The 27,717-nt window shown below is 35.6% G+C and overlaps 2 protein-coding genes across 4 annotated transcripts in view; one reads left to right on the top strand and one right to left on the bottom strand.

Moving 5' to 3' along the window:
• Nucleotides 1-27,717, bottom strand: part of nahoda — a 334,524-nt gene that overhangs the window by 145,331 nt on the left and 161,476 nt on the right. The window lies entirely within an intron of this gene.
• LOC138696879 (electron transfer flavoprotein beta subunit lysine methyltransferase-like) overlaps nucleotides 2,722-27,717 on the top strand; it is a 327,451-nt gene continuing 302,455 nt past the window's right edge. Inside the window, exon 1 of the mRNA XM_069822339.1 lies at nucleotides 2,722-2,852. The gene's annotated coding sequence lies outside the window, so the exon portion shown is untranslated. The remainder of the gene's footprint in view (nucleotides 2,853-27,717) is intronic.

The following is a 27,717-nucleotide window of genomic DNA, read 5'->3' as shown; positions in this document are numbered from 1 at the left end:
CAAACTCTACACAAGAGGTCATGTACGAGAAAAATATGCCTACTTCATCAGTTTCTTCTTATCCATTCAATTGTCCACACCTGTGGAGTAACGGTCAGCGCATCTGGCCGCGAAACCAGGTGGCCCGGGTTCGAATCCCGGTCGGGGCAAGTTACTTGGTTGAGGTTTCTTCCGGGGTTTTCCCTCAACCCAATACGAGCAAATGCTGGGTAGCTTTCGGTGCTGGACTCCAGACTCATTTCAACGGCATTATCACCTTCATATCATTCAGACGCTAAATAACCTAGATGTTGATACAGCGTCGTAAAATAACCCAATAAAATAAAATTCATTCAAGTCTATAGCCTAATTGTATTATAATTTTGTATTCTTACACTTAAAGGAATGCAAGTTAGTAGTGTAAATGACTATTTTATTAAAAAAAAAATACAGTCAAATCGAATTTAGGCATTTTTTAAATTTTGGGTACAGAGTCGTCGCACGGGAAAAAAATGTGTCAAAGACGGCATGGTCTAAAAAAAGTTTGGGAACCCCTGTATTACAAACATAGCTATTTCACAGTAAAAGAACGACTGAAAACTGATTTAATAAAAAAAGAAAAATGATTGTCTTGTATGCCGTTTTCGGCGATCTATTAGTTACGATTTTAACCAATGGGTTCGAGTGCGTAACACGAGGGAAGACGATGGATTTTTAGTTGCTATTTTTTTTTACATTGTTTCAGTTTACGGCACGTGAAAGACAATTATTTACATGGTTTCAGTTTACGGCACGTAAAAGAAAATTATTTACATGGTTCCGGTTTAAGGTAGGCCTACATAAAAGAAAATTCTTTACATTGTTTCAGTTTGCGGCATGTAAAAGAAAATTCTGTACATGGTTTCAGTTTACGGCACGTAAAGGAAAATTATTTACATGGTTACAGTTCACGACACGTAAAATAAAATTGTTTAGCCTACATGTTTTCAGTTTACGACACGTACAAGAAAATTCTTGACATGTTTTCAGTTTATGGCACGTAGAAGAAATTTTTTTAGTTTGTTTCAGTTTACGGCACGTAAAAGAAAATTCTTTACATGGTTTCAGTTTACGGCACGCAAAAGAAAATTCTTTACATGGTTTCAGTTTACGGCACGTAAAATAAAATTATTTACATGGTTTCAGTTTACGGCACGTAAAAGAAAATTATTTACATGGTTTCAGTTTAATGCACGTAAAAGATCCTCTCCCCGACAACCACTGTTGCTTTGTTACTATCATATGGATTAGTCAATGGAATCTCAAAGCTTTTGTTAGAGAAGCGTGAAGGAGTGATGGGAACAAGATACAAGAATTACGAAACTAGAAAAATACTTTATTGTACTGTTGAATGCCAAAAAGATAGCGCTGATAGTAGATATCTAGTAGTTCTACTAGCAACAATCGGAGAGCTAATATAACGAGATAAAAATATTATGCGTTCGTCAAATGATTTCATGTGAATAGTCTGTGCATAGACTACATTCGCCGAAATTCAAGTCAAGACAAAATTCTGCCAATGACGATATCAAATTCATTAAATTCATTGTAGGTTAGTGTCTTTAAAATTCAGTAATCGCCAGAAGTTGTGTTTCGACTGACTTATGACATCATACTCCCACCCTTTGCTTACCCCCTTCACCTCGTTAGATGCAAAGCAGGCTGACATCAGCAGCGGACGTCCACTTGTAATAGATTCTTACTGTGTGTTGGATAGTGTGTTTCGTAAAGTCTCTTTCAAGACAGAAAACAAATACGCTAAAACGTATATTTCAAGAAGCATGGAAGGCAATTTTTTTCTTTCGTGCTGATGGGGAAAATGTTAGGTGCTTCATTAGTTGTAAATGTTAAATGAGGTATATAAGAACAGTGTTCGACGTCATTATTCTTGTCATAAAGACTACCACGCCTTTACAGGTAAGTTAAATATTTAATTAATACACAAAAAATAAAAAGTATTGGCACTTCTGTGGTCTTATAAAATTAAGGCAACCTTCAATGTCATACATTTATAACGCTAATATTATTACATAAATAGGTGAAAGCGCTTATAATATTCTAATATTACAGATACAGTATATCACATTCTTGTTTCTTATTTCAGGAATAAAACGAATTAAAACGCTGTAACATTTGAAAGGAGCAAGTTTATAACCCTTGACTATGAAAAAAAAAATGTATATATATTGTACCAACCTGTTATGTTGTCTGATTTTACATGTTTTGGTACATATTCAGCTTATTTTTCTTACATAAATATGTACATATTTCACACCTTGATATTACATAAAAATCCGGTCCCTAGTCATTATTCTTGGAGCTTTCTCTTGGAAAACAAAAATAACCTTACCTTCAGACAAAATATGTTCATCAAACAAAACTACGTAATATCACAGTCTAGTATATACAGTCGCGAAGCTCAATACGTAGTAAATATGCAAACATTAGATAGTTGCTCACCACTAGGATCGCTAATATCGCCTCATTACAGGCAATGCAAAATAGTACCGCCACAGTCTATTGTTTCTAGCACCCTCAAAACTCAAGCTTCGTGACTAGACTGTGGCAATATGTTGTACGAGGTAATTTAAATGCACAAACTGCATTCAATACGGTTTACCTCTTGGATTAAACCCCAAAAATAAAAGAAAATACTGATTTGTGGGTTAGATCTGACATGAATTTTGTAACACGCAGATGATGGCCACGAGTGCCTGGAGGGTCACACCTGACCAACATGCAGATTAACCACCGCGAGGTAACTTCCAAGGCTGCCAGTGAAACAAGAAGCGATTCTGGAGAAGAACAAAGCTCGTCTGCAGACATCTGCACAGGTAAAAATGTTTGTTCTGCTTGAACGATTCCACAAAGCTTTTATCTTTACTGGAAAACAAGTAGGCCTATGCAGAAAATTTGTGTTGTTCTGTGAAAGAACATCAGCATGCCTTTTTCATGAAATTCTATAATGTTGTTGTGGTTGAAGTCAAGACAATGTCATTTTGATACCATACGGGCTTATAGTTATAAATAATTGTGAACTCATGAAATTCAGTATTTCGTTCCTTGATTTATGTTGTTTACCTATTTCAAAAATGTGTAGAAAATGAATGGCCTCTTGTATTAGCAAATAGTCGCTGACCTCATGACGTTATTTTAGATGCGAGACATTTAACCTGAGAGTTTGTCTTTATTAGTTTAATCGACAATTATCGGTATGTAATTAATGGTTAAGACGCGCCCTTCGAATTAAACAGATTCTTGTTTCATCTCTATTAGTTTCTCTTCTGAAGGCAAATTTATCACAAAATAAAAATATACAACTTACATTACGAACATTAGTTAAATCTTTGCAAAATCTACAAAATCTCTACAAATTTAATTAACATTTATTCATTAATTTGAAGTATCCTAGCTTCGTTTAGCTAGCAAAGAAAGAAATGGATATGCTGGATAAGTTTGAAAGAAAACTCTTGAGAAGAATTTCTGGTCAAAATTAGATGGGGATAGATGGAGAAACAGATATAGGCTAATGAAGAAATTTATAAAATGTATAAATAAATGAAAGTTACAACATTTATTAAGATACAAAGGTTGCAATGGGCTGGTCATGTGATTAGAATGGACGAGAGCCAAAGAAGGCATTTGAGCAAACACAGTATGGTAAAAGGAGAATGGGACAACGGAAAGCCAGGTGGGAAGACGAAGTAAAAAAAGCCTACTAAAAGTCAGAAAGGACAGAGATTTCTGGAGACGAAGCATCAAGGAGGCCAAGACACAATTTGGGCAGTAGCGCCACGCCATGGAAGAAGAAGAAGAAGAAGAAGAAGAAACAACAGCAATAGCTTCGTTTAACGTAGATTATAGAGCATGAAATCAATATTATTGTGAGAAATAAATTTAATCAAACAAGGACTTTCTTAGTTGCTATAGATTAGCCTGGACTGGTTTAGTTTGGATTGTATGGAGCAGGGATACAGAACTGGCGAGAGAGGGGTGGAAAGCATGGGGAAAGCGTTGGTTCCCATCCACAGTCCAGCTGCGTTGAATGACGTGTCTGTGGACCTTATGCAATCACATAAGACAGACGCTGAATACAAATCCCCTCCCTTACCAAGTCAATGACGCGGGGGTGGAAGGAAGGGGTGAGTGACTTATTCCGATGAGTGACGTAACGCTGTAATTGGTGCCCAGTTCTGCAAGCCTGTTATGGAGTTTTATGACGTTCGTTCAATATTTCTTACGCTGAATAAATACTTACTTACTGGCTTTTAAGGAACCCGGAGGTTCGTTGCCGCCCTCACATAAGCCCGCCATTGGTCCCTATCCTGAGCAAGATTAATCCAGTCTCTTTCAACATATCCCACCTCCCTCAAATCCATTTTAATATTATCTTCCCATCTACGTCTCGGCCTCCCCAAAGGTCTCTTCCCCTCTGGCCTCCCAACTAACACTCTATATGCATTTCTGGATTCGCCACGCTGAATAAATGATGTGAAAATATTGCTTAACTTCTATTAACAGCTGGAAGAGTCGAAATTGGATTAGTTACTTTATAAAAAAAAATATTGCTCAACGGATTAGTTAATTTTGGGAAAAATATTCCTTAACTTGGACGAATTAAGATCGGGTTAGTTAATTTAGAAAAAAAAAATGTTTAATCAACAGTTGCAGTGTTAACGTTGAATTAGTTAATTTAGATGAAAAAATTGCTTAACTTTTATTAACAGTTGGGCGAGTTGAGATTGAATTAGTGAAATAAAAATATATATTACTTAACTTAAAAAAAAAGATAGTATTAATTAAGGAAAAATATTGCATAACTTTTATTACCAAATTGAACTACAAGAGTTAAGATTGAATTAGTTAATTTAGAAAAATATTCCTTAACTCTCATTAACAATTGGAGAAGTTAAGATTGGATTAGTTAACTGAAAAAAAAAATCGCTTGATTTTTATTAACAGTTGGGCGAGTTAAAAAAGGAATAGTTAATTAAAAATGTATTGCTTAGCTTTTATCAAGAGTTAGATGAGTTAAGAATTGGATTAGTTAATTTAGAAAAAAACTGCTTAACTTGTATTAGAAATTGGGTGAGTTAAGAAGTTAAGACTGGATTAGTTAATTAAAAAATATTGGTTAACTTTTATCAACAGTTGGAGAGTTAACGTTGAATTAGTTAATTTAAAAGAGAGATATTACTTAACGTTTATTAACAATTGGGAAGATGGCTTTGGATTAGTTAAATAAAAAAATTTCCTATATTAGTTAAATTTTTTAAAAAGATAGGATTAATTAAAGAAAAATCTGTAGTGCTCGGGAAAAGTGACACAAATCAGTTTCCACAAACCTTTTTTGATAATTTATTGACAACTTACGGAACATCTGCTCGCTTGGAAAAAGAGACATAAGTATTTCTCCCATTACAATAATTCATACAGAAAAAAATCAAATCGACATAAACCAGTGTAAGTTGTCAATAAATTATCAAAAAAGGTTTGTGGAAACTGACTTATGTCACTTTTCCCAAGCACTGCAGAAATATTGCTTAACGTTTGTTATCAATTGGAATTGGAAGATTTAACGATCGATTAATTAGTTTACATAAAAAGGTGTTCTTTAACTTTTATTAAAATTTGGACGAGTTACAGATTGAATAAGTTAATTTAGAAAAAAAAAATATGCCTCAACTCTTATTAAATTAGACGAGTTAAAATTAAATTAGTTAATTGAAAAAATATATATATCGCTTAATTTTTATTAATAGTTGGGCAAGTTAAGAATGAAATAGTTTCTTCTTACCACAAGTATCCATCTCAACTTTCACAGACTGCACACAATCATTTAGTTCCTTCTTGCATGTCACTGACCTGTTGCGTCACAGTTTGCGCTATTTATTTGTAGCAGTGGATACAACACGGACGGTGGTAGTCTACCTCGTAACAAAATGAAATAAAAGACATGGTCAATAAAACCAGAAACGGCCTTCGCGACTTTCTCTCAGCCATGTCCACGCACGTGCGTGCTGAATCCAATAGCAACTCATTCACTTGTCTTTCCGCTTACCTACTTACAGACTTGCCGCGATTCAATTGTCTGACGGCTGTATCTTCAGACATCTGAATGCTAGCCATCTCTTGGGCGAAGCTTAATTTGAGGAAATCCGGCCAATTTAAGGAAATGGTCTGCGAACTGGAGAACGCAGCACGTTGTTAAACACGTTCAGTACATGCTGCCACAAACCAGAATTGCAAATGAAGAGAAGTTGTGTGATTCTGAAGAGAGACAGAAAAGTTTTATGGGCGTCTTTCAAGCATCAGGATATGAAAGAGAAGTGTTTTGTTGGCCCTGGACAAATTAAATCATAGACGTTCGATCTTCCTAATTTAAAAATGTTCTTTCAGCAAACCCAGAGGACTTAAATTACGACTTATTAAAAAACAATAATTATTTTAAAATATAATTATATCGTCTTTTTTTCTGGTCCATCGCATTGTAAGCAATAGCCAAGACGAGCATATTAGCCTATATGACTGGTCGCGTGTTCGAATTCTACCTAATTAATACCTTATTTTATCACTAGACCACGGAACTTTAAACACTAAAAGTCTTACTAATAAACTGTGTACAGTTTTTATACGAGACTTTATGCAGAGTTGAGAAAGAAAACTTTACTAATAAACCGTGAATAAGCGATGGATGTATAAACAGCCTTTAATTATACAATGGGAATTACTTTGCAGTAGTTATATACACGAAACCCCTTGTTTAAACGTTGTATATAGAGAAAAAATGGCCGCCCCTCTAACAGCTGTTCGTATCGACTGCCATTTTATGATGATGGTTGCCTTGTAACCACAGAAGAACTAACCAAAGAGCATAAAATAATTAAAATAATAGGCCTATTGCTGTAACTTGTACTCTTTGACCAAAATATAGTATGGTAATCGATCAGACCTAGTTGTACTATCGATACTTAACACGCCACACTAGAGCGCTCTACCGAATGCAATAAAGAACCTCAGGTATTCTATTAGCTTTCGTAATGAAGTAATGACGAAATTATGACGTAGCTGTGTAACAGTTATACTTTTATAGACGACGTATGTAGTGACTATTAGTAAGGAATTTACACACGACTTATAAACGAGCTACTCATTGTATACGTATAAGACAGTTAAACGTCTGTATATAGAGTTTTTGTTAGTAAGACCGTAAAAAACCTGAAAATATGCATGCAACTATGCAGTAAAAACTGTTGAAATATCTGCTAAAAATATAAATATATGGAGTAAAAATTACACTTTAGGTATCTACTTGGTTTAATAATATGATATCAATGAAAATAATTTAAATTAATAATTGTCATCAAACCATAATAATTTTTATCATATCTATTTTTTTCCATAAATGTATTAATTACTAATTTTATATACATACGTACTTGAACTGGTAAATTATTAAATTTCCAACTTTTTTTTAAACTTTCTTTGCCATTCATGTAATTATTATGGCAGTAAACAACGAACGATTTCTCCAGGTTCTCTACTGTGAAACATCTCTTATCTGTCAGAATTAGTTGAATGCCGAGAACGATCTCTCTACAACACATGATGTGACAGCTAGGCCTACACTTTTGTAAGCAGAAATGTTCCGAATTTCATTGACTGTTTCACATTTTCCACTGGCAATGACAACGATTTGGATAATTTCTTTATAACCAGGATTATTCTCTAACACACGCTTAAATTTTGCAGCTAGTGCTTTACCTTGTGATCCAGGAACTGCTTCCAGTGAGTCATTATCTTTTGCACAACTGTTAGGGCAGTACCCATGTTTTCCACCATAATGATGCTGCTCTCTATCATGCAGAAGTTGGCAGCCACATAAGAGAGCTCGTCGCAGGGCTTCTTTTTTCACATAATCGTTATAAAACTTGGAAATTATTATTAGTTTTATCACAGAAAAGTTTTGAAATTAGATAATAAATCGGACAAAACAAGGAAAGATGTTAATATATGCATTTAAATATGCAAAATAAAAATATAGCTGCATTTAAAATGGAAAAACCTTCAAAATATGCATTTATGCAAAATAAAGTTAGCTTCATTCGAACGTAAAAACCATGATCGGCAAAGATGTAAACACAGTACCGGATCGTACGTGAACTGTTGACTCGCAACTTGCTCTCCATACCAAGCGAAGCTAGTATGATCGACGTAAACCTAACTCGTATTCAAACGCAGAACTCTAGAGATCACATTGTTTACTTGAAGTAATCACACTTGCATCATCTACAAATATTACCTGTGACTATTTCAACTGTTTTAATAAACATGAAACTGAATCAACAAAGCCTTCTTGACTAGTAATCGTCCATAGAGTTCAATGAAGATTGTAGAGTTGGCACAACTTGTAACAAGAGAATAGTTTATCATAACATACTATTGTCATCTAGCGGAATATTTGTAATGATGAGATAGTACAGTGCGATCGAAAAGTCTCTCCGCAGCTCTACTAGTTCTAGTAACTCCAGAATACAACCCAGTAGAAAGTTGGCACTCCCCTATTCATTCCGGTTTGACAACCTCACATCCCCAGTCAATCATATGCTTAGCGGCCAGTGCTGCCACTTGAATTCTCCACCAAATACACTTGAATAATTCTCTGACTATTGGATTCTCGGCTACACAACCACTGCGGAGAGACTTATGGATCGCACTGTACAATAATACATTTTCAAGAGTTTAGTATTTTAGTAAATCAATTAATATTTTATTATATTAGAGTACTTTATTTCTTCTAATCTTTATATATTTACTTCTAATCGTGTAATAGTCAATTAAATCCCACTCGAGCTTTGATTTCCTCTAGATAAGTCAAAACGTCTTATGAGCTGGCCGTGAATATTTGTGAAAGAATTTAGTTTCTAGTGAATTGTTTCGCCTGAAGTCATTCACAAATACCTATATTTAAAATCAATAAAGCTGTGAAGAAAGAGAGATACAGTGAACTAATGGTTCTCAAGTAACGAACTATTTATTTATAATGGGATCAGCGCGACTGTAAAATTATTTAATGTACTAAAGTGTATAATTAAATTATGGTTTCAATGTGAAATAAATGTCTGAAAATCATAGGGATAGATAAATTGGCTTAGGCAACCAATGTGGAAGAACTCCAAATTATACAGTGCAAGGGTTGTGCAAATGTTTCATAGCACTTGACATGAAAGGTAAGTCACTCATGCGTTTCCACACAGGGAGATTCTGAACATAGTCTGGTAATTTTCGTCGTTGAATTTAATTACATTTCGAAACTAATTACAACACATTCGGACTATATCTAAATAGCAATCAGTTCCGTAAACTTAACAGTATGAAATAACAATATGCCATAAATAACATGATGTAATTAGAACCAGGTAAATGTTGTCCAAAATTTAATTACGACGGAAGAAATTAGAGTAGGTCCTTATGGTATCATACTTTCCATAACTGCACTGTCCAAAGATCTCACCACAAACTAAGTACAGTACCTACTATCAACAGTAATATCACAGTCTAGTACATACAGTCACGAAGCTCAATACGTAGGGGATATGCATCCATTGACAGTTGAATTTGGTACTTAGTTACTAGCCGCTAGGATCGCTACTATCGCCTCATCACAAACCCTTCCCTAGCAGACGACAGAATGTATTATACTTCTGTTATCGTGTTCTTTTGGAAAAATTAACACTTTCCTTCCATTATTGAAATATTAAAAACATAAGATTTATTTATTATTTTCTTGAAGTGCATAGTATATTTTATAAACTCATCTTGCTGGATCTTTCGGAAAAAGAATAACTCTGACCTCTTTTTCTTACAATTTATAGCACTGCAAACATCTCGTCCTTGTCCCATATTATTATTATTATTATTATTATTATTATTATTATTATCATCATCATCATCATCATCATCATCATCATCATCATCATTATTATTATTATTATTATTATTATTATTATTATTATTATATTTATTGATAATTCACAGTGGGTCACGGATGTTGACAGTGTTGTTGTGATTCCATATCGAGAAATGGCTATTCGTTTGTTTAAATAAATAATAAAAGGACGAGGATGTATGAACCTTAGGGTGGATGGATACATTGGCAACTTCGGAAGGAATAGGTGACGCATTGGCTGGAGATGTTTTGATTACTGATAGTGTTAGACTGGTTACAGCTACTAATATTGGGTTCTTATGGGAATATCGTATTGGAGATGTTTGGAATACTTATCAAGGAACATTGGAACAATATTCTACTTCTAATCATGTACAGGGGGATATGACATTGACTATCTTAACATTTCACTCTTTCCCCTTCCCCATTACTTCGGCGGCTCAGTTGTCCAGAATTTTGGGGTAAATGGACCATTCTCAATCTGTACTTGCATTTGAATTTTTGACTTGGTAATTTGGCCGCCGTGTTTTTGTTAATTTATCACTTCTGTGGTGTCTGGTCAGAACATGATAACTTCAAAAATGGCCTTTTCTTAGCTGAAAGCGCAGCCCTATATAAAAAAACAGTTCTCTTTCGTTTGATACAGCCGTGATATCTCCATCTAATCTTATGTTATTTTCATTCACATTTGTATGTAAACTGGAATTATGATTTGTATAGGAAAAGTGAAAATAAAAATGCTTGTATCTCAGAACAGGTTTTCTGGAGCTATCATGTTTTGACCAAATACCACAGAATTCTCCAACCCCCATGATTTTAGAATTATTGCTCTTTATTTACCAGAGTTGCAAATGAAATGCGTCAAATCATGTTTAAAATGAGAAATCATATTTTTGTTATCTCCAATCTTAAAACGGATGTATTGCCAACATGAAATAAATTTACCTATGTGTACATCACATATTCATTATATATGAGGTCTCGCCATTGAATATTACACGACTATTATGAAGTAGCCAATGTGTATTATCATCATTTAATTCGAGAAAAATTCGTTCCGGCACCGGGAATCGAACCCGAGTTCGGCCGGTGTCGTGGATCGCGTCCCGCATAGCTCAGTTGGAAAAAGCACTCAGCGCGCAGAGCTAAGAGGTCCCGGGTTCGATTTCCGGTGCCGGAACGAATTTTTCTCGAATTAAATGATGATAATACACATTGGCTACTTCATAGTAGTCGTGTAATATTCAATGAGGTAGGCGAGACCTCATATATAATGAATATGTGATGTATTAACTGTTAGCAGTTGTCACAAACTGAGGTTGAATATGGCCATAAAGTCATTTAAAAATGCGCTCCTGCATGTATGACTTACATTGTCTAAAGTGCAGGTAGTAAGGCCGTAAAACATTACAACGAGAGGAGTTCGGCCGGCGCCGTGGATCGTGTCCCGGCATAGCTCAGTTGGAAAGAGCACTCAGCGCAGAGCTGAGAGGTCCCGGGTACGATTCCCGGTGCCGGAACGAATTTTTCTCGAATTAAATAACGATATTACCTATGTGTGCAGTAAAAAAATAATGAGGATGATGCTGAAGGTGATCAGAAAGAGAAAAAGTAATTGTTGGGTCACTGGCTGAAAAGAAACTGCCTATTGAGGCATGCACTGAAAGGAATGGTGAGCGAGAGAAGAATTCGGGGCAGAAGAAGATATCAGGCGATAGATGACATTAACATATATGGATCATATGTGAAGACTAAAAGGAAGGCAGAAAATAGAAAAGACTGGAGAAAGCTAAGTTCGCAGTGAAAGACCCACCCTTGGACAGAACACTATGAATGAATGGCTCAGGTGCGCCGTTGGCTCTCTTACCCAGAATTAATTAATTAATTAATTATTGGTTTCATTTAATATCACATCACTTTCTTCGGTCACGATTTCCTCTTATTGGTACACCTTTATTGTCGAAGGTCTCAGACAGTCGTATTTTAACATTGCTCACAATTTTAACTACAGTTTGCTGACGTCAATCTCTTACTGAAATTTCTTGCTTCAATGGATCTAAATGATTTCTTATTTGTACGCCAGTGTCCTTCACGAAACCACAAAGAGAAAACCCTTCGACTTAAAATCTGGAGGTTGTGGTAGCGATAAAAGAGACGTGATCGAACAGTTAACTTACTCAGCAAGGTAAAGCGTGTTAAAAACCAGCCAAGAAAACGTTCCTTAGAGAAGTTGTTGTCTATGGTCTAATGGCCGTCGTGTTTGCTTCTGGGCTCATGGTACGCGAGTTCGATAACTAGATAGGTTGATTGACTTAGAAACTGGAAACTCTAAAACGTCGTTAGACCTATGATATACTGGTTCGATAAGTGTAGAGGTCGATGGACTTTTAATAGGAGAAACATCTGAAGTGCGGCTTCCATCAGATGAAACAGTACCGTCGTTGTCTCCAAATAGTATATCTACTGCATGTGAAAGATTTCATTGTTCATGACATTTTTTGTGAATAAAGGCAAAATCATCTCAGGTCCGCCATTATTACGTCCTCAACTCGTGATGTTCTGTCCATCACATTGGAGGAATGATTCATTTTGCAGCGTTTCTGCGCATGCAGTCACGTGGTAGTGTTACTTGGTGGAATTGTACGTCACTAGGGCTAAGATTCTTAGGTAAATAAATATTTTATTTGCACTGTAATAGAAACTCGTAATTGTGTTTTAAGTTTCGGACAAGGTCACCTGATCATATATTTTAAATTTTATTTTACATAAAAACACATATTTTGAATTTTTTAGGTAAATACATATTTTCAAACATTCACATAAAACACATAGAAATTAAGTTTTCAACAAATAATTTTGGACAAAAGCCCCATTTCAGATTAATCATTATACGAACGTTCAGTGCAGTTTCTTATACGTGACAGCTGGCAATTGTTTTTCGAAATTGCCTATCTGTGGACCTATGGAACTGTATTCTACTCTCTCGCCACAAGCGATAAGAGTTGTCACCACTAAAAATTGTACTGTAACTAACACACATAAACATTGATGTGTCATTTAGGAGTGCCTTGTAAGTTACCATAACGCTGATTCAGGAAGCAATTATAATTTCATAAACATCAGCTGTCTCTGTTTTCGTTTCCAATTATAAACATATCTCTAGGAAGTCCATTTGTTTCTTAATGACCATGGCGCTCTTTTTCCCAGTACAAGGCAGTGTTCCCCGATAATCGTCAGTCATATCTGTGACGGACAACTTGAGGGTGAATCTCATTGTGTACTGTAATTCTTCAGCAGTTGAATTGAATTGAACGAGAATTGGGAGGATAAATTTAAAAGGTACGCAAAACGCGTCCTTGCAAGGGTTTCGGGGCTGAAAGAAACTAAATATGTGAGCTCCAAGCCTGTTGGCCACTTGTCTCATTCCGGGTTACGCTGCTCCACTGAAGGAGCTCTAGAAAATATTTGTAATAATTTACCTTTTGGGAGGCGAGGAGACTTGAACCTACGAAGTTGCGTTTATGGGAGCAGTTGGATTTCAGCAGTTGGCGAGACAGCATAATTTATACTGATGAGTACAGCATATTGTCAGCACACGGACTTCTTTTTGGAATACGTGGTACCATCTCCAAATACACCTATAATCTTTTAAAATCAAAGAGATTCACATTTTACAATTTTGAGAAAATCCTTAGAGAAATTCTAAAGGACTTAATTCAAATTTTGCAATTTCATCTCTATTTCAAATAATATGATTGATTGCAATTTTATTTTGAAATTTATTGTATGTAGACTATTTTCAATGTTTCATTGTAAACGTTTATATATGTATTTGTTTTCTGGATCCTTGTAGTCACCCTTATTGAAGGGTAGATGATTTTATTTTATAAATCAGATGTGTTCATATGAAGTAATTGAAGCATAATGAAATATTTTTCCTTTTTTGTCACATATTTTCTCGAGTTTCAGCACACAAAAAGTAAATATTTTCCCGATTTTCATCACCAAAAGTACACAAATGTATGACTTCACAACAAGCAGCAAAGAATGTGAAATTCTGTTTTGTTTATACTGGGATGGGAAAGATGAGAAATAAAATTAGTGAGAGGAATTGTGAGACAGAGATAGACACACAGACAGACATAGAGGAAGGAAGAAACAACTAGGAACAAATTTATATGATCATTAACTAATGTTGGCGTGATGTGGTGCGAATAGAGGTTTTACAGAAACCTGAAAGAGTTTCTAGCTTCAACTTCGTTCACATAGGTATGTTGCTTGTGTATCTGTGTTGAGGAATGAAATTAGGTCGATATCCTCATTACGTGACTATAAACTTAAAATAGCGCGGCATTGCTGTCTGTTCGAATTCGCTTAACTGTAAGTAGGAGTCATGCTTCTTCCGAGAACTGTCGGTTCGTATACTTCATGTTACACTTCATATATCCAAGAATTTAATTGCAGTAATGAATGCCTCGCCATATATGGAATAGCAAGAAAGTTCAATTCAGTATTCGTGAATATGCAACGTGCATCCAACCATTTGTAAATTGTGTCTCCATTTATGTAGCTTTCAGAACCTAAAATTAAAATCCCAAGCAATTATTTTGCAAGTAGAGCAAACTTGCAGAAGACTCTGTTGACTTCAATAAACTTAACTATAGTACACAGATGGTTGAAATGTTTAAGGGAATAAAATGTTATAAGGAACATAAACGAAATTGGTCGTCCATGTAAAACATACTAGCATCATTTAGCAGTGTTGATTTATTATACCTAGGGACTTGCCTGCGTTTTTCGTTTTGTTTTGTTTTTTTTTTTTTTTTTAGTGAAAATCGATGTTACTTTTAAGTGTAGGGTAAACATTGGTAATTTCGTGATAATTTCATGAAAACTAATTTAAAATGCAAATGTGTAAATATATCCTTATTCCGATTTTTTCATTTAAAAGACGATAACTTGCTGTACAAATATGGAGACATAAAAGATTGGATACGTTCCAGAATATGTGCCAAAAACCACTTTTACAACTTAAGCTGAAAGGTTGGTTATTTCGTGATAACCTTGGTAATTTCGTGATATTGCATTGATAATTTCGTGAGAGGTAGAAGAATTGTGGAAAAATTCATTAAAGTCAAATGAAATTCTCATTTATTGTTACAAGACTTCAAACATAGTAATTCCGTCTAATATTCATAGCAAGAAAACCTAGAAATACATATCAACACATAATAAGAACTAAATCAAAATAAAATTGATATTGAAAAGGGATCTTCTTTGCCCTGAAAGGGTGAACACTTTTATTACGGATTTTACTATAGCCTATATTACTAGGGTAACTCCAAAAGTAATGCATAACGTTTGTTTAAAAATTATATTTTTATTCTACAGCTTTGCTATTTTCACAGAATGTAAATGCATCCTTAAGGAACAAAATGTCACTTTTCCACATAATCCCTGTTCCTTTCAACTGCCTTACGTAACCTAGGAACGAGGGCCTGTAGATCAGCACGATAAAAGTCTGGACCAACACGTCTGAGCCACTCTTTAGCAGCGTGCACAAGGGAGTCATCTTCTAACCTCGTTCCGCGAAGGGATCCTTCAGTTTACTAAAGAGATGGTAATCGCACGGTGCCAGTTCAGGACTGTAAGGCGGGTGTTTCAGTGTTGTCTATCCGAATTTTCTGATCTGGTCTGTGGTCTTGTGACTGACATATGGCTGTGCGTTGCCGTGCAATAACAGACCATCCTGCTTCTCCCGATGTCTCTAACACGACTCAGTCGAACTTGAAATTTCTTGAGAGTTGCAACATTCCCGTCAGAATTAATGGTAGTTCCGTGTGGCATGATGCCCACAAGCAAGAGTCCTTCTGAATCGAAAAACACAGTAGCCATAACGTTTCCTGCCGGAGGTGTACTTTTGAATTTCTATTTCTTTGGTGAATTTGCATGATGCCACTGCCTCTGTCTCCGGTCCAAAATGGTGGAGCCATGTTCCATCTTCTGTCACAATTCTTGCAAGTCGTCTAGCACCTATCATTGACAGTTAGCATGATAACAAATCCAACAGAAGCTACACTGAACCCATTGCGTCTCCGTTTTCTTTTTTGTTATCACATCTTATCTTTAGATTTCTAAAATTCCTATTGTAATACATTTTATACTATTTTAAAAATTGTAACACTTAATGCTCAACAAAATTTCGCCTCAAACAGCTAAGATTTCTATCAGTAAAGCTAAGCCTATATGGCGACTACAGATGTATCTAAACTTCCAAAAACATTTCCTAAAATTTCATGAAGATACAATAAATCTTTGTACCAAATATCATATGCTTACCTTTAGTAATAAGCCTGTAATGTAATTACAAACATCCACAAAATTTGTATGCCTGAGAAGACGACGCAAACTTGCTCTCTCCAAACATAAAAGCTCACTGAAGCAACTACAATAGTCACACAAAGCTTAGCTGTATGTTTCTGGAAACTGGACAACATATATGCAATCCCTTGGCGGAAATTTGGATCTCGTAACACCATTGGTTAATTCACAAAAGAGCAAAGAAAAAGTATCACGAAATAACCACTGCCACGAAATTACCAATGTTTACCCTACTAGATAGTGCTGTTTGCAGTATTTTCGCTTATAAATATGGACATATAAAATATTTCTTTTCTTCTGTTTCTATCAAACACAGACTAATGTCCTTTGCACCGTATGATAAATGTTGGTGAGTTGTGAGCTGGCCACAGAAACAAATTATCTTTCATTGTTTTAATATAGGCTTGGCAGAAAGAAAAGTCTATTGAAAAAAAAAGTTTTGCGATTGTGAACAGTTAGGAACATTTGTTAGAAAACGTTTTAATCTCACAATTTTCAAATACCCCCCCCCCATGTCAAGAATATATTATTTGAGACAGTGAGTGGAATAAAAATAGTACTTCTTCATACATTTGTTTATTTTGTCTTATAAAAATATGACATATCTCTTCACATTTTCACTACTTGAACTAAAAATTTTAAAATAGCGGTACACTAATTTTGAAGAACTGTACAGTTTACATTAGCATACAAAATTCCAGCCCTTTATCTTAAGTAGTTACTGAGTAAATAGTTCCTGAATTTAGAACAATAAAATTATTACTTTTCCCACACTCTTTTTTGTGCCATTCTTGTATTAAAGCAATGGAAGATAATTTGTTTCTGTAGCTGGTCACAACTCACCAACATTTGAATAACTTAAACGGAAAAATTGTTCCGGGTCCGGGTATCGATCCCGGTACCCTTCGCTTAGCGCACGAATGCTCTACCGACTGAGCTACCCAGGAACTACACCCGACACCGTCTCAGTTTTTTTCCCTTTATATCTACACAATTCAAATGGGCTGACAAGGCGCCAGAAACCCAACTCTGTGTGACTTGAATTGTGGTTTTCTATTAACGTACCTACAGTGACGTATATATTATGCAACATTTGTTTCTCACACGGAGCAAAGGACATTAGTCTGTGTTTGACAGAAACAGGGGAAAAAATCATATATTCATATGTATTTATTTTTTATATTTATTTAAATACTGTTGACAGCATACCCAGTAATTACTCTTAAACGATTTTGCGTTATTTTTCAATAATTTTTTTATTTTTTTAAAGACTTCTGTGACATTTTCACAGGTTCTTGGTGACACTATGATATATTTAAAGGATTTTGGTATTTTAGTGTTATTTTCTTAGAATTTATGGGGGAAAATCTTCTTGCATGTAATTTTTCAACTACTTTGGTTATCTAGCGCCTGAGTGAGATGAAGGTGATAATTCCGGCGAAATGAGTCCAGGATCCAGCGCCAGAAGTTACCCAGCATTTCTTCTTAATAGGTTGAGGGAAACCGGATGACGTGAATATGTTAGCAGAAAATCCACAATCGATTAGGGAAAACACGAAAATTCTACTTGAAGTAAGTAAAGCGATAGGGTTGAAAGTAAATCCCGAAAAGACTAAGTATATGATCATGTCTCGTGACCAGAATATTGTACGAAATGGAACTATAAAAGTTGGAGATTTAACCTTCGAAGAGGTGGAAAAATTCAAATATCTGCGAGCAAATATAAATGACACGCGGGAGGAAATTAAATGCAGAATAAATATGGGAAATGCCTGTTATTATTCGGTTGAGAAGCTTTTGTCATCTAGTCTGCTGTCAAAAAATCTGAAAGTTAGAATTTATAAAACAGTTATATTACCGGTTGTTCTGTATGGTTGTGAAACTTGGACTCTCACTCTGAGAGAGGAACAGAGATTAAGGTTGTTTGAGAATAAGGTTCTTAGGAAAATATTTGGGGCTAAGAGGGATGAAGTTACAGGAGAATGGAGAAAGTTACACAACGCAGAGCTGCACGCATTGTACTCTTCACCTGACATAATTAGGAACATTAAATCCAGACGTTTGAGATGGGCAGGGCATGTGGCACGTATGGACGAATCCAGAAATACATATAGAGTGTTAGTTGGGAGGCTGGCGGTAAAAAGACCTTTGGGGAGGCCGAGACGTAGATGGGAAGATAATATTAAAATGGATTTGAGGGAGGTTGGATATGATGGTAGAGACTGGATTAATCTTGCTCAGGATAGGGACCAATGGCGGGCTTATGTGAGGGCGGCAATGAACCTCCGGGTTCCTTGAAAACCAGTAAGTAAGTAAGTAAGTAAGGTTGGGGGAAAACTCCGGAAAAACCACAACCAGGTAAATTGTCAACCAGGATTTGAACCCGGGTCCGCTCATTCCACGGTCAGGCATGCTAACCGTTACTCGACAGTGATGGATTCTTGCAAGTAAATAAATTATCGAAAGACAGTATTGAATTTGTATTAAAGAAAACAAATTTTATCATCAGGTAACTATAACATGTGAAATGTGATATCGGATACATTATTTTGTATTAAGTTCTACATTATGGATCGATTCAATATAACATAAATAACGGTTTGAATCCGCAGTGATCGGGTCCAGAAGCACTTACGACAAGAATTAGAACATCGCGACAAGTTTATTTCAATATACGCGAGAGGACAAACCGGAAAATAATTTGAATGCAGGGGTACTTAATAGAGAACTGACTATGAAAGACGCCCGCAGCTTTCTAGCACACTGTGACATCGATAATACAGTCATCACCACAATGACAGCAGCTGCCGGCAGAGTCCATCGTGTGTAATCCTAGCCATCAAACTGCAATCACGACTTGTATGATCTCATGTTTCGGCAGTGAGAAATTCCTTTCCTGTGTATATGTCAAGGACAAAATGCATAATAAATAACGGTATCAAATTGTTTTACCATAAAATGTGTTTGTGTTACGCCGCTCTTTACTCAGTGTTGCCAATTTTATTTTCTTACTAAATCTGTTTCTTTAAATGACGGTTCAGTTGGGGAAAATAGCTATTTATTGTCGGACCATCGGATCTGTGCCCCTTCAGCGCTGTCTTCTTTCTTGAAAAAGTTAACGCCTGTACTCACTCCATTCCACCTGCTTTCCTCCCACCACGTCAAACAGCAGACCACGAACCTTTGCCGAATAGGGATGTTGCCAAACTTCCGTCAAAGGTTATCATAACTGGTCCTCCATGCTGCAATATCATTTCGTTCAATCAAAATGCATCTTGTATTTCTACATTTTTTAAACCTAAATCGCATGTCTCGAATCACTTTCCGTAGCGTTTCTCTCTAACCTTGGAAATTATTGCTTCTCTCGCAACCTTCAGTAATTTCTTCAATGTCGGAACTTCTTTCTGCAAGGTATAAAATTTTTGTATCTTTTTTCTTAAAATATACATCGGTTTATATGATCTACAAGAATTAAAGGTTCCCTTGGTCTGTTCTTCCCTGGTGATTCTAACTTTTCATCTCTCCTGCACAGACTCCCTCTCTCCTGATTTTCTTTATTAGGCGCTATGACCTGCCTATATAAATTACCTACATAACATATTGTATTAGTATTAGTTAAGTAAGTAATTTTAATACGTAATCAATTGAAATAAAATAAGCCTACTAGTGATCCCAGCTGCTTTTATCGTTGCCATATTTATAGGAAAGAGATATTGACCTGTTTCTTTCTCTTCATCGCAAAATGCTATTATTTGCTTAAAAATATTTTTTTCACCACTCCGTGCTACAGTATTCATGTTAAGTTGACAACACTGGACTGCAAGTGCAAATAAACTGTCCCGCAAGAAGGCTCAAAATTGTGAATAGTGGGGGAGAGAAAGGGAGAGAGATAGGAATGCAGGGAGAGAAATGAATTACCGAGGCTGAGAAGGAATTACGGTTAAGTTCGCATATCTTACGGGGGCACAGATCCGATGGTCCGACAATAATATAATATAAAGACAACATATTATGCTTGACAGAACCTATATGTACCACAACTATAGCATATAATCACAGTAGCAACTTCGGTCTAAGGCTTTATAACAATGTAATAGCTAAATTCTCAAATATACAATTTGCTAATGCTCCTTATTTTAAAAAATCAATAAAAAATTTGCTGTTTAGAGAGAAAACTTAAAATTCAATTATTCTGATATGTGTTTTTCTTCTTTTTTTTTAATTTCTACTTTTTATTTAATAAAATGTCTTAACATTATGTGGAATGCCCCTAAGCACGAGTATTAACTTACTCTTTCTGGAGTTGCTAGAGTGTTTTATATAAAAAAGCAATCGATATATCTTTTTTCTAGCAATAAAGTATTATTATTATTATTATTATTATTATTATTATTAAAATAGGAAATTTATCTTTTGAAGAGGTGGAGAAGTTCAAATATCTTGGAGCAACAGTAACAAATATAAATGATACTCGGGAAGAAATTAAACACAGAATAAATATGGGAAATGTCTGTTATTATTCGGTTGAGAAGCTTTTGTCATTCAGTCTGCTGTCAAAAAATCTGAAAGTTAGAATTTATAAAACATTTATATTACCGGTTGTTCTTTATGGTTGTGAAACTTGGACTGTCACTTTTAGAGAGGAACATAGGTTAAGAGTGTTTGAGAATAAGGTGCTTAGGAAAATATTTGGGGCTAAGAGGGATGAAGTTACAGGAGAATGGAGAAAGTTACACAACACAGAACTGCACGAATTGTATTCTTCACCTGACATAATTAGGAACATTAAATCCAGACGTTTGAGATGGGCAGGGCATGTAGCACGTATGGGCGAATCCAGAAATGCATATAGAGTGTTAGTTGGGAGGCCGGAGTGAAAAAAGACTTTGGGGAGACCGAGTCGTAGATGGGAGCATAATATTAAAATGGATTTGAGGAAGGTGGGATATGATGATAGAGACTGGATTAATCCTGCACAAGATAGGGACCGTTGGCGGGCTTATGTGAGGGCGGCAATGAACCTCCGGGTTCCTTAAAGCCAGTAAGTAAGTTATTATTATTGTTATTATTAATTGATAGTGGGAAATCTACCATCTCTAAAATGCTGTTGAATTGAAATAATTATTTCTTTGTTTTGATTTAAATAACAATTGTGTCAGATTTGGTATGAGTTATTTATTTATCGTGATGCCAGTGACAGAGGTCCAAATGTAGTGTTTTAGTAATATTCAACTATATAAATTACAAATGTAAACAGAATTTAACCGCTAAAGGTTCATTTAACTCACCAGAATTTGTAATGTCGAGTTTGGTTCTTCCTTGGTGGAATTCATAAGCCGAAATACGTCAGCTAAACCATGTTGAAACAAAATCTAGGAACAGAATGAGTATGATGAATACAATTTTTTGAATCCGTGCTCGTCTACGTAGAAAAAAAATCAGTGCTTCAACAATTCTGAACTTTTCTGTATAGATTCTTTAAAAAACCGGGTCTGCAGTGGATCTGGAAGTAAAGATGGAATTGCCAACACAAAAATATTCCAACTAAATACAAAGTAATAAGCGAATAAAATCATGCGCTGAAGAACTAGAAAATTATATTTTCCGCAATTATCATCCAAACTAACAAAATATATTTCATTATCATTATATATTAGGTACATCAAATTTGTTTTCCTCAATTGGCATCGATGAGTGAATCGAATTGTAGGAATCGATTTTCATCGCAATGCCTGATTAAACATTGATAACTGTGAGTTTGAAGTTTGTGTACTATATTAATATAGTCATAATTTTTTAGTTGGTTATTCGAAACTCCGGATCGGCAGGCAAGCACCTTAGCCGACTGAGCTACGCCGGTGGCTAAGTAGTCCTAATAAATACCATTCTACTGTGATCTAAGCTTCCTAGATAATTTCAATCTCTACACTCGTAAATTTGCCACTAATCTGAGATCGTCTCGTAATATTTTATTACTTGTGACAAATTCTGCACATGCCAATAAAGTTCGCGATGGAAGGAGAATTTATAATTTGTACAACGCCGCAGGTTACTGAAGAAGATATGAAAGATAAAATTACGCAAATGAAAGAATGAGAGATCTGAAACAATGTGACCAATGTCGAATGTATTGTCTGAGTGAGAAAAAGTCTTGATAGGAGAAATTTAATCTGTGGTTAACCAGACATTGTGTTCCCTGTTTAAATATCCTCCTACGGTTACTAATAAACCGTGTATAGTTTTTATACGAGACTTATGCAGCGTTGAGACAGAAAACGTTACTAATAAACCAAGCATAAGCGATGGATGTATAAACAATCTGTAACTATACAATGGGAATTGCTTTGCAGTAGTTATATACACGAAACCCCTAGTTTAAGCGTTGTATATAGAGAAAAAATGGCCGCCCCTCTAACAGCTGTTCGTATCGACTGTCATTTTATGATGATGGATGCTTTGTAACCACAGAGGAACAAACCAAAGAGCACAGAATAAGTAGAATAATATTGCTGTAGCTTGTACTCTTTGATCAAAATATGTGGTAATCGATCAGAGCCAGTTCTACTATCGATACTTAACACGGCACACTAAAGCGCTCTACCGGATGCAATAGAGAACCTCAGATATTCTATTACCTTTCGTAATGAAGTAATGACGAAACTATGACGTAGCTGTGTAACAGTTATATTGTTATACACGACGTATGTAGTGATTATTAGTTAGGAATTTACACACGACGTATAAACGAGCTACTCATTGTATAAGTATAAGACAGTTAAACGTCTGTATATAGAGTTTTTATTAATAAGACCGCTATTGTATAGTTGCACGTTCAAAGCAGTGAAAGGCTCTAATCACACAGAATGAAGATAATTTTTAAGTAACGACTTCTGTTTTTGATGGATTTTCAGTCATAGATGCATAATTTTAGAATTTGTTTTTAAATTTATAAACGATTAAAATCGAGATCTCGTCGTGAAATAATAAATTTGTTAATTACATTTTATTAAATTACTGCTTCATCTTCTAAGTGGGTATTCTCGAAGTCCTTGAACTCTCTTACCCGTCCTTAAATCATACATTAATCATAGTTAAAGGAATTTTAAAAACAAATCCTTGAAAATATTTTCATCGATTACACTGAACAACAAATTTTTACTTTTTGTCTTGCGCCGAAATAAAAAATAGGTGAATATTACTAATATGTGTGGCCTAAATCTGAATTTAAAATCCAAATTGCCCCATCACGTACCATTTTCCGGAGAAAATGAATTGAATTGTTTATGAAAGAACTTGTTTGTTTTTAATTTTTCACTGCTACTGATAAAATTACAACACACCACAGATTCAAAATGCCTCGTAATACTTGAAAAATATGTACTGGATACAAAAATGATGTTACATAGTTTAAAACACAGAAACAATAAAAGTATTTCATGCGTATAATGAGAAAAATCTCTGAATTTGAACTCACATTTAAAATAATTTTCTGGATGTCTTTTGTTTATAACTGTATTTTACAAGCAACCAACAATAGTCTGCAAGCATGTTGAATGATGGTCTTCCTTTATCTCGCCTTTCCATTTCAGATATTTCTTGATGAAATCTTTCCCCATACTCGTCGCTTACTGCTCCAAAGTTAGGAGGAAAGAAAATAATCCAAATAAGAATGTAAAAAGTATATTTTGAGAGACATATTACACTCCATTTTCTCATGCACTTAACATGGTTTCCACAACAGTTCTATGTAGTTATCTACCCTAGAATTTCGAAGGATATTTGAGCAAACGTTTTTTGAAAACGCGCTATGCCATTCTTTCTGTAACGGAAAGTTTTTTCTCAAACAAAGGGTCAGCCATTAATTTGTGAATTTGTGGACCGATGAAAATGCCCTCTTTTAATTTTGTTTCACTCAAACTGGTAAACTTTTCCTTTAAATACTGAAAACTACACCCTTGCTTGTTCATTGCATAGACCTCACTTTGAACTGTTATGAAATTTACTTAATAGGAGGGACAAATATCTGTTTATTTATTAGAAGTACTAAATAACTTGCCAACAATCATAAGAAACCGGAAATAAGTCATAAACTCATAAAATGCATTAGCTTTTGTTCTGGTTTATACCCCCAACCCGCGCCAGATGTTTCCTGGGGGAGCGCTTATCGAAAAGTGAAATCATATTATATCTTAAAAACCTTACGTGATACGAAGAAAAGAGATGCATTTTCGGATTCAGCGAACATCAAACCATAAGAGACGCATTGTTTTAAGTCGGACAAAATTCTTGTTGTTCAGTGTTATTGGCAGGGCCACTGGCTGAACAGAGACTGCCTACTGAAGGATACACTGGAAGGAATGGTGAACGGCATGAAAGTTCAGGGCAGAAGAAGATATCAGATGATAGACGACATTAAGATACATGGATCATATGCGGAAACTAAAAGAAAGACAGAAAATAGAAAAAAAAATGAAGAATGCTGGGTTTGTAGTCAAAGACGGGCAGGGCATAGTTGCGCTCCACGGTCAGATAAGATGCAGCAGATAAAAAAGGGTCCCTGTTTTGTGGGCATAGTTGCGCCCAGTTCCCATCAGGTAGAGAAAGGAGCATGGCATAGATGCGCCCCGATGAAATAGGTAGAGAAAAAGACACTACGGAAACTCGAGTCTCATAATCAACCAACCTTATTGATTTCTTATTAGATTTAATATTTATTAAAATGAACACCATGAAGTTGGCAGTACTTTATTAACTGTTTTTCTACTGTTTATGCAATGATTATCAATAGCCTACTGTTAAAATGAAAACCATGAAGTTGGCAGTACTCTATTAACTGACATAATTATTCAAATAAGTGAGCCGTTGGAATATGGGACCTTAGCAGTCTTGACATTTTATTAGTGATTTTCACACCGTCTGTGGCGTATAGTGAGGTTAATTTAAAATGAATGTTAAGTTTAGTGAAAGGGGTAAACAGTTAATAATTCACAATGGTTCTAAGTTTCAATTTTCGAAACCCTGTACCGTAGGGTTAAGATATCGGTGTACAAACAAAAAATGCAGTTCATTTATTGTGTGTTATCAATAAAAAAGTGTTATTTTAAATAGCAGAATTGATCATATGCTAGGCCTACCTGATTTTAATGCAGCTATCACTGTAATATTTTTAAGTAATTTATTTATTTTATGACCGTCACTTTCGTGTGTACTATGCCCATCGGGGCGCAACTATGCCATGTCCATTCTGCTACCTGATTTCTTCGGGGCGCAACTATGCCATGTCCCTTCTGCTACCTGATTTCTTCGGGGCGCAATTATGCCATGCCTAGGTCTCCCAATTGACCGCGGGGCGCAACTATGCTATACCGGTCAAAGACGACCTGCCTTTGGGTAGAAAACTATGAATGAAAATCAGATTTAAAATGCCATATTCTATTATGTTTCCGAAAATAACATGGATATCTAAGCATTTCTTATAGAAGCGCCATAATTCTGAACTAGGTGTTCTTCTTTGGCACTGGCTACCAATATTGCCAAATATTTGCCACTTCTCGAGCAGGACGATGTCTGATCCCGTCCCTGAACTCACAGATGCTTCGGCATTTATTTGTCGTAGAAGACGGGACCTTAGCAAGGTAACATGAGCATCCCACGCACTAGGCTCGGCGCCTCATTGCCCACTCAAGGTGACCTCCTCTCCCACCTCAGCAACCACCATACCTTGCAAGTGACGTCATGGGTAGAGGCTGCCTGGACCAAGTTAGCTGCATCCGTTCCGAATTCGCATACCGTCAATGTGTTTGTGTATTCAAAACGGAAGTTGTCAATCTCTTTTATAGGAACAATGAAGTTTCTATTTTCATAGCCAGCAAACTCTGAAGAAGCTTGAAAAGACCTAGTCGTCGATCCGTAAAGAAAATTCAGCCTTCATATTCAAACAAAGAAAAACATCCGGTAATTTCTACTCTTTATTACATTACGTCCAAGAATAATATGTCGTACAGCTTCGTTGCGTAACTGAAGGGCGTAAATAGTTCAAGTGGAATTCTGAATGACAAAACGTCGGTTAAGTTATAAGCAAACATTTCCAAAGATAACCGGCTTAAGTCTTAAAACTTATTCAGTTAATTTAAGTAATGGCAACAAATGAAAACAAATTGGCCACGCGTCTTAGACGACTGCATATTATTATATGAGATTATGAGAGAGGATGAGCATTCTGTGAGTAGGTATATGCAATCAAATTACAGCATAAAAGATGCTGTTTTAGCGATTTTGTTTGAATTTTAAAAGTATCTATGATGATAATAATAATAATAATAATAATAATAATAATAATAATAATAATAATAATAATAATAATAGATTTCATTGGAGTATATGAAGTTAGCATCGTTTTCTTCATGTAAACACTAGCAAGATCAACCTGCCTGTAGAAAAACGGAATGATTTCTGGCTTTTGAAGACCTTCACTGAATCAACCTTCCCAGTTCATGTATCTGGCATGTCAACATATGGTAATATAGGGTAAAAGTTGGTCTAATATTACGATACTGTTAATATTATGATAGTATTTTTTTAAGAATTTTTACAGTTTTACTGATCGAGAGGACCGGTTTTGTGCAGAAACTTGTTCACGAACATTCCCTTAATACGTTGACGCAAAAAAAATCTTCCTCTCGCTCAGTAAAATTGTAAAGAATTCTAAAAAAGAACTATAATTATATTATTAATATCACAATATTACCAACCTTTACCCTACATAATGACTTTTAGGGAACCCGGAGGTTCATTGCCGCCCTCACATAAGCCCGCCATCGGTCCCTATCCCGTGCAAGATTAATCTAGTCCCTACAGACATATCCCAACTCCCTCAAATCCACTTTAATATTATCATCCCATCTACGTCTTGGCCTCCCCAAAGGTCTTTTTCCTCGGTCTCCCAACAAATGCTCTACATATATGTATTTCTGGATTCACCCAACGTGCTACATGCTCTGCCCACCTCAAACATCTGGATTTAATGTTCCTAATTATGTTAGGTGAAGAATACAATGCGTGCAGTTCTGCGTTGTGTAACTTTCTGCACTCCAACATATAGTAATAATTTTTCAGTTAAAATATATTAGAATTTTGATATGTATTAATTAAACTGAATCAGGAGTTCTGTTTAGCCTATGTATAAAACGTCTTTCCCTGCACAGAGTACTGGCACATGTTCCGGGATTCGTGGTGAAATAAAAATGACAAAATTAAAATGCTCCTTGTAACAGTCCACACCTGTGGAGTAACGGCTAGCGCGTCTGGCCGAGAAACCAGGTGGCCCGGGTTCGACTCCCGGTCGGGGCAAGTTACCTGGTTGAGGTTTT

Source organism: Periplaneta americana, chromosome 3, assembly GCF_040183065.1.
Source record: "Periplaneta americana isolate PAMFEO1 chromosome 3, P.americana_PAMFEO1_priV1, whole genome shotgun sequence".
NCBI classification, from domain to species: domain Eukaryota; kingdom Metazoa; phylum Arthropoda; class Insecta; order Blattodea; family Blattidae; genus Periplaneta; species Periplaneta americana.
This window is presented reverse-complemented; position numbering and strand designations above follow the sequence as displayed.